Source organism: Anser brachyrhynchus (assembly GCF_964034855.1).
Source record: "Anser brachyrhynchus genome assembly, chromosome: 2".
Classification (NCBI taxonomy): domain Eukaryota; kingdom Metazoa; phylum Chordata; class Aves; order Anseriformes; family Anatidae; genus Anser; species Anser brachyrhynchus.
In genome coordinates, this window is record NC_137695.1 from 2,558,429 (window position 1) to 2,567,072 (window position 8,644).

An 8,644-nucleotide genomic window follows, 5' to 3' on the forward strand; every position below is an offset into this window, starting at 1 on the left:
TCAGCTGCCCAATCGACAGGCATACATCTCATCCAAGTGATCAATGCACATATGCTTCTTGGCAGTATAGGTGGCCAGGCAGACAGGTAATCTGATGGGAAGAGACAAGGGAGAGAGAGAGGAAATAAGGCATCTGGGCAACAAATATCAACAAGGAAGGGACAAAGTACGTATAACCTAATATTGATAAAGCTGAGATGGCCCACCTGATTTTCACCTGCAAGACCTAGAATAGGCTGTCAGCCAGACTTATTTAACTGGGTCTTGTGCCAGTATCCTAAGGAGGAATCTTCTTCAGTATGGTCAAATAATGTCACATCTCTTCAGTTTTCCCCGTGTAAATTTGTGCACCTAGGTAATTCTTCCTGGGTGGGTCACAAATGCTGAGTATGCAGACAGAAGCATAATACACCAGCTCCACATCTGCCTCTATTATATATTATATCTATTTTTTTTCTTCCACATGACCCAGCTTTGGAGATTGAAAGAACAATGACTTCCTTGATGTTCTGAAAATCTAGTACCCCAGGATGTCTAAAGTTGGACAGCTGGAACCAGTAGTTTAAAATGTTGTAAGTCATTGCATATTTCTGCCATCCACGGAAATCACAAAGCATGGGAGTAAGAAGGGTAAGAGACAGGGTGAAGGGAACTTCAAAAGGCAAGAATACTATATTGCTCCTAGATGAAAAAAAAAAAGAATCAGAAAATATATACACAGTAAAATAATGTGATTTTCATTCAGCTGGGTATAGATTCTGAAGAAAAAATGGGAGGTGAAAATAGAATAAAGAGACTAAAAGAGAGGCTGGACTAGAAAAGAAGGGAAGATTTTGTGTGTGTATGTGTGTGTGTGTGTGCAAAACTTTTCCACTAGAGGAGAGCTGTGTTGGTCTGGAATTCCAGTCCAAAGGAACGCTCCCATAAATTAACTCATTTTTGTTTTTTCAAACATCAGTTAGCCTCACCACAAGGTCTCGGTGCTGTGCCATTTCCAAACCACTTTGGGACTGTCAAACATAAATCATGGGGTGTGGAAGCAGTGGAGGCAGAGAGTTATGATCTGGGCACAAGGTGCAAATTGCTTAGAGTTAGCGCCAGATTTCTTTTTTCTTTTTTTTTCCCTTTTTTCCTTTTTTTCCCTTTTTTCATTTTTACCACAAGGATTTTGTTATTGTTATTATTATTCCTTTTCTTTTTCTTTTTATGCCTTTCTTTCTTTCACTCTCTGCTCCATTTTTAAAAAGATATTATTTATTTATTACTGTAAGCAGCAAGAATTAATAAAAAACAATTAGGGTAACATTGGCTATAAAAAAAAGACCCCTATTGTAGTTATGCTCCCACGATGATATCCATAGTAAACTCCCACCCTGCTGAGGGAGTATTTTCCTCTCTTTTCTTTCTTATTTCCCTCCCTTTCCTTGTTTTATGTTCTTTAGCAGTGATGGTGGTCTCAGTCTCACCAAGAGATCCAGCACTTGGAAGGATACTAAATGAATGTTCCTTTTAATAGCAATTACTGCTTCCTTCAACATATGACTGCAGTAACCTATGACACATTGGCTGTGATGCTAACAGATGGCTACAGGTGGTTCATTTTTGGGGAAAAAAAATAGAGTTATAGAACTTGATTATGAGGAGAGTGCTCTGCATTATCAGAAATTTAGGCCTCTGACTTGCCTAACACTGGACAGCTCAAACCTAAGCAAGTAAAGCTAAGGAATAGTCAAAAATACATGCTGAATTTCTGCCCTTTTTCTCTCTCCGGTGATGATGTTGAATAACTATAGGCGGAGCAAATAGTATTCCCTGAGCATCAGAGGTATATCGTCTAAACTGGAATTCAGTACATTTTCTTGTCTCATCTACTCCTGTAAGATTCTCCTTCGAAGTGGTCTTTGGGAGATGACTGTTTTCATGTTAGAAGTTCTCAAAGCTGTGTTACTTACTTCTGCCACTCCATTATCTGGCTTCAGTCACTCTGCTATTTGCCTTGGAGTAAAGAGGAAAAAGTGTTCTGGTTGAGTCTCATTTCAGGCCTCTTGACATAAGTATGCCTGGAAACCAAAACATGGAGATTCATCTTCCAGTGACTGAAGCTTGAACTCCAGTCTTGCCAGCTTTCTCACCAAAACAACCCTCTCCGTTGCTGATGGATCTTCTGGCTTGTTACAACCATTTCCACGGAAGAGAGGATGTACAAGGAAATATCTCTAAGGTCCACAAATATTGTTCTATAACTGTTACTGCCTTCCTTCATAAACCTACCTACAGTTTTATTTCCTTCTTATGTTTTTATTTAAAAAGTGTAAGTCTCTAACTATATCATCTAGCACTCTTAAGGCTGCACATTGGGAGTTTCCTTTTTTATGGGTTTTATTCTCTTCATTAGGGGTAAGGGTCTTGACTTCGGTTAGAAGAGGAGAACCTGCATGGCCAAAAGTTCCTTGTTTGACTCCAGAACTACCCTGTAGATGAGGGCATAGATTTTGTCTTACATTGAGTCCAGAGCATCCCAAGTGATGGATGGCAAAGATGAAGGAAGGCATGGACAAGGTGGACATTCATTTGGCATGGGATTTCATTTTACTCTTTTCAGTAACGCCCTATTTAAAACTTCCCAAAGACTCCATTTGTAAATCTATAAATTGTAGTCAACAGCTGCCTCATTTGTGTTCCCAAGGAATGATTCTTTGCACGCCTTGTACTATGCAAATCACATAAAATATACAGTCGTTCCTGAAAATACTTGATTCTTTTTTTTTTTTGCAAAAACATAATTAGAACAATCATGTTTTCTTTTCAGCTAGTTACTTTTAAACAACTTTTCCCTTCCAAAACTTCTACCCTAGACCTTCCAGTGTTTTTATCTTGAGAGATCTGAGATAGCTTTAATTAAACATTTCTGCATAAGACTTTTTTTTTTTGTAATTTTTCACTGTAAGATTACTTTCAGAACTGATTATTGCATCTAAACTGAAATAAGATATATCCTTTATTTAGATGTGTTTGACTTAAGCATGTTTAATAAGTTAACCACCTGACAAGTGTTTTACGCTTGTATCACATCAAGAATAAAGTACAAACATCTCTTGTCCTGGGGAAAAGGGAAGAATATGGGGGAGGAGACATGAAGAGCTGGCTACCCTCACTTCAACCATTCCCCTTTCTTTCCTTTGCAGCATCCACTCCCATAAACCAGAGAAAGATCTTGGGTGCTTAAGAAACCAGCCAACGCAGTGACTCTGTGCAAAGAAATTGTCATTCCCAATGTAGTGGACAGACAATGCATTGTATTAAAACCTTCAAGTGGCAGCATAAACTACAACAGATAACCTTCTGTAGGTCAAATGATCCCTTATAGGGAGGCTGAGTGACAGAGAGAAAAATATATAAGCAGAAGCCAGCTTTGGCTATCAAGGAATCACAGTCTAATGTATGGTGCTGATGTTAAAAGAATCACTGTTGTTGGTGTGTGTGGGGGGGTTTCTTCTCTTAATAAAAGGTAATCTAATAAAACCTGCCAGCTTATTTGCTTTCACACTTGAGTGTCCCATGTTGAGAAGTGTATCAAGTCAAAACTGCACTGAGCAAAGCATAAACAGCATTCTTCAGGAGGACGTTCAGCTGGTTTAAAAGCACTTGGAGGTCTCAGAAGGAAAATATAAGGAGGGATTTGCATATAGCAGATGGAATGTTGGATTTTTCATAACAACATTAAAAGTCTCAGTTAGAGAGGGTCTGGGCCATGAAACTCAGACCCAGACTATCCATATCTACAGTTTCATATGAGCTTTGAGCTCTGTGTTTTACTTGGTCCCTTACAGAGACATAGGAACCCACATAAAAATAAAGCACAATATTTTACTTTGAATCCCCTGTCCCCCTGGGGAAAGCACTGGTGCTGAACACTAGAAGTGTGTGAGATGGGTTCACGGAAATTCGTCCCTTGTGTCTTGTGCCAATATCACAAAGATATCTTTGCAACTGCTATCACAAAAGGAAAAACTGCTATGAAAAAGGAAAAAATGGGAAAGGATCTACTTTTCCTAGGTCATTCCTAGCAGATGTTTGTCTGACCCACTGTCAAGTATCAGCAGTGATGGATGCTCCTCAGCTTCCTGAACCCTTTTGAAGCCATCTAGATCAGTGTTTCCCTATGTTTACGAGCCTGTTCATACATTCTCAGGTGGTCTTTTATATTTTTGCCACAGACAAACAAAGTTGACCCTCACATACTTATGATCCACTATAACGCCCAGAAACATCTCCACAGACATGCTATGTAACCACTTTATGAGCATCTCACATTTTGTATAGCTGTTTACCCCTGCCTGTCCATACTACCTTGCACTGATCCTTCCTGAATAAGATCCTATTTCAGAATAAATTACCAGATTATGTCAATTTTACATTGATCTTTCCTTTCTCAGTGTTATGTTCAATCTGTACTAATGTAATCTGTCTTCCACTCTTTTCATCACCACTCATTATTTATTGTCAGAATTTTCCCTTGCAGAACACACTTTATACGTATTTCCATTTGTACCTATTTTGACAGTAGGTTTTCCAGCAAGTTTTGCCTCTAACCCATGGTAGTTTAATCTATACTATGTTTGCCTAGTTTATTTCTGAGAATGTCATATGAGACAGTGTTAAAAGCTCTAATAAAATCAATGTATGTATTGGCAGCTACTTTTCCTCCTGTAGCTACAAACTCTTTACTGTCAATAGAAAGACATTAGCATGGTTTGACATGTCAGCTTTTACTTTTTTTTTGCTTTCTTTTTTTCTAGGTCTTTTTGACTTTTTCTCTCTGGGCATCTGGGCTCTTTTTGCACATCCACACCAAGCTGGCCTTTATTCTTCTTTCTGTGTAATTTTTGCATTTGAAACAAATAAAATCACAAAATTTAGCTAGCTTATTCTCTGTTTGCACATTGTGTCTTTCTTGTTCAATAGTATAATTTGCTTTGTAGTCTTAACTCTGTATATTTACGTAATGGTAAATTTACTTTGTTACTCTATTGATCTTTTTTCCATACCCCACCTCTAAGAAAATTTTATCAGCTAATTTTCTAAGTGTACTCACGCTTTTATAAAAAAACACATCACATAATAGTGGTCACAAGCAGCTTTGAGATAAGAACTGAAATGATGGAGATTCAGATTCAGACCCAATCTTTCATGAATAATCTATTATACTAGACATTGGCAAAAAAGCATTGACAAACTGAGAACTCACTTTCATGCCAGGTTAGAAGAAGTTTACAGAAAAGAAAACATAACAAAAAATGATGAACAGAGAGACAGAGAAAAGAGAAAATCATGGATCCCAGAAAAGCTAATTAGGATGCTCTCAAGAATGGGAGCTTAGGTTCAAATCCTTGATCTGCCTGAATGAATATAGAGAAGATTCCCCAGTCTTTCAGGTTATTTCTCCAAAAGATGAACTGAAGAATTTTGTTTGTTTGTTTTTCTCTCTCAGTTTCTCCCGTTGGAGCTTTTCCATTTTATGAGTAATTATATAGCTAATAAGGAGAGCCTAATGATGTGTTTTGGTGGTCAGGACATTCTCTCATGATTGGAGGGGGGGCATGACCTGTATCCTAGTCTTTGCCTTCCTCATTGCCGATGAGCTGATGAAGAACTTGAACATGTATCTCCCATAGCTAACTGTGTTTTCAAATACAAACCACTTTCATTATCTGCATGGCCTTTCCCCCAAATTATTTGCTCTCTCCCTACCTTCCCCCCCAAGAAAACACCCCAATGAAATTTTAACTGATACTGATCTGTTGCTTTTTTATTTTTGTAAAAAATATTTTTTTCAAGGAATTAGCATCTTCTTAAAAACAAACAAGCAAGCAAACATAAAAGATATAAGAATATCTTTAAAGCTTCTGGATCTAATTCCAGATCCATTCCAGGGTAACATTTTATTTTATTTTTTTTTCATCACTCTCCTGTCTTGTCTGTTGGCACTGATTTATTTATTTATTTTTCTTTTCTGGGCAGAGAAAATGTGTTTTCTTGTCCATTGCTGAATTCTGAGCTTCTACGCTTGATATCATGGATTAATAAATGAAAACATGAATATCATTACCAAGTCATAGATTTAGTCTATTCATTTCAACTTTATTTTTTTCAGCTAACTCCAAGAAGTCCTCCCTCCCCTCCACCAAAATGTCTTCATATCAAATCAATTAAATGTTTGGATTTTCTCATTATTTTAATTATTTTGTTTTGTTTTATATTGCAAGCCCACAACAACTGAATTTTCAAGCGCTTATTGGAAGGCTTTCCCTAAACTCAGCTGTGCAAGGAAAATGGTTGTGCTGTACTGAATCAAATTAATCACTGGAGCTCATATCTCATTGTTATATTTGCTTTTTCACTGCTTTTACACATTTGTAGAAATGTCACACAGTTTTTAGTGTTTACATTCTAAACAGCTGGTATGCTGACTTCTTCAGGCTCCAGCCCAGTATCACAGATTTCCAGTTGCAGTAATGATGAGCTAGGAGGGCATTAATTGCCTTCAATTTCACCTTCCAGTAATTAATTACTTATGTGGTCAGTCCAGGTGCCAGAGCTGAAGGGACACCTGCTCTCTTTCAGCATTTAGCTATTTCAAATATTAGACTCTCCTTCCTGTAAATAGGTCTTGTGTGTGCTCTTCTTACTTCTTGCATGACTGATGGTCATGTAAATAGCAGTGGTCCTGAAACAGATCTTGTTTTAGACTCTTACCAGAAACAACTGCAGACATATCATCAGCCTTTGTGATATAAAAGCCGTGAAAGAGGGTAAAGGAGAAAGAGAGGAAGAGTTGTAAAGGTAAAAAGAAGGGAGAAAAAAAGCAAAGGAAGAAAATAGAAAAAGAGAGTGCACTTCACTTTCTTGTTATTCTTCAGAGTACTGAGGTGTTTTGTCAAGTAAGGCAAAGGCTGCTGATTTACAACTCAGAGCTATTTTTATTTTTTTTTCTCTTCTCCAGAGACTACACATACAATTTTCCTATGGAGTGCGTTCTCTTTGATTTCTTCTCAAATCCTGGTTGCTCCAAGAAGTCACAGTCCTGGATCTTTTCTGAACGAAAGAAACCACAAGACAACCTGTAAAGTTTGCTTTCTTTTTCATACTAATATTTTATAAGTGGTTGATTGACGGTAGACTATATATATGTAGCCATGGATGTCAGCTGGGATTTTCAAAGGAAATAGTATATCTAATTGACATTGGATATAAGTGGGGTTTAGGCACATGTTCTGCTAGGATTAGTTGGAAAACCTCACCATAATTCTGCAGGCTCAGTGGGTGGGATTTTCATAGGAACCTATCAAAGTTAGATAACCAAAAACTGAAGTTGACATCCCAGCTCTCTCATCACTTCAAAAAATCCCAGAAACATTTCTTCATGACTCTTTGCAAATTGAATTGACTTTCCTTGTTATCTCCAGATTAATGGGATTATAGAAATGTTTGTTTCTTTTTGTTGTTGTTTTGTAAGCTTAGCATAAAATGCACTCAGATAAAACTGATCTCCTTGCTGATGGCTATGTTACTTAACACTTGAGCTACGAATAGGAAAATAATTAAAACTCATACTGTTAAGTTCATCCTGGATGGGACTGAGCAAGTCCTTCTACTTCATAGGGACTCAGGGGAGTAACTGCAACAACGGTGCTAAGGGGAATCTGTCCTTTTTATCATCAGAAAGGAAGAAGATAGCTGTGGTTCAGCCAGAAGAATTAGAAGAATAGGCTACTGACCAGACCTATGAAATTATAAATTTCTTGGCACACCTTCTGCCCAGTTGAGGGTAGTACTGCTTTTATATTAACAAGGATGGCTAACTAATTAACTAATGAATCATAATGGCTAGATCTAAATTGTTGGAAGTGGAAACCTCCCTGTGCTCCTGAGTCTGGAAGCTTGGCCTTATTGCAAGCAAAGATCTGGGCAAGCACTATCTTCTTTTACACCATAGTTTTTACAAGAAGGGTTCATTATGCATTACCCCCATGAGTGCTGAAGTAGGCAGTTGACATTGCAAGGCCACTCTTGATTATCTTTGAAAGGTTGTGGTGATCAGGAGAGATTCTTGAGGAGCTTCTGTCTTGAAGAAGTTGTTTCTTGTTTGGTTGTTCTTCTTTTTTTTTTTTTTAATTTTTTTTAATTATCTTTATGTAACATCACCTAGAAAAGTTTAGCAAAATATTCATACTCCATTCCAGTTGACTATAGATTGCATCTTATAGCCATTTATCCTGGATGAAATTAAAGTATAAAATATGGTGCACAAACTTTATGACAAAGCAAATGATGAAAATTAGTCTGAGACAAATCTCTATCTTTTCTCAGTTTTGAAAGTTTAGGGTGAAATTCAATTTAGATGCCAATATTCAGGCAGCTAACCTGTTCTTTAGGTGACCATGTTGGTGGAAAGGAGAAAGGGATAGAGGAAGAAAAAAAAAGATTAATTAAGGTACAACACCTTGCACTTTGACCTGTTGAACCTCATTAGTTTCACATGGGCCCACTTATCTAACATGTCCAGGTCCCTTTGGATGGCATCCCTTCCTTCTGTTGTATCAACTGCACCACTCAGCTTGGTGTCATATGCAAATTTGCTGAG

At 37.5% G+C, this 8,644-nt stretch overlaps 1 long non-coding RNA gene across 1 annotated transcript; it reads left to right on the plus strand.

The window, feature by feature from the left end:
* Positions 1–6,683: 6,683 nt before the first annotated feature.
* LOC308190033 lies at positions 6,684–7,861 on the plus strand. Its single transcript, XR_013946790.1, has 3 exons — positions 6,684–6,843; positions 7,004–7,123; positions 7,723–7,861. It is a non-coding gene; the product is annotated as an uncharacterized lncRNA (long non-coding RNA).
* The last annotated feature ends 783 nt before the right edge of the window (positions 7,862–8,644 follow it).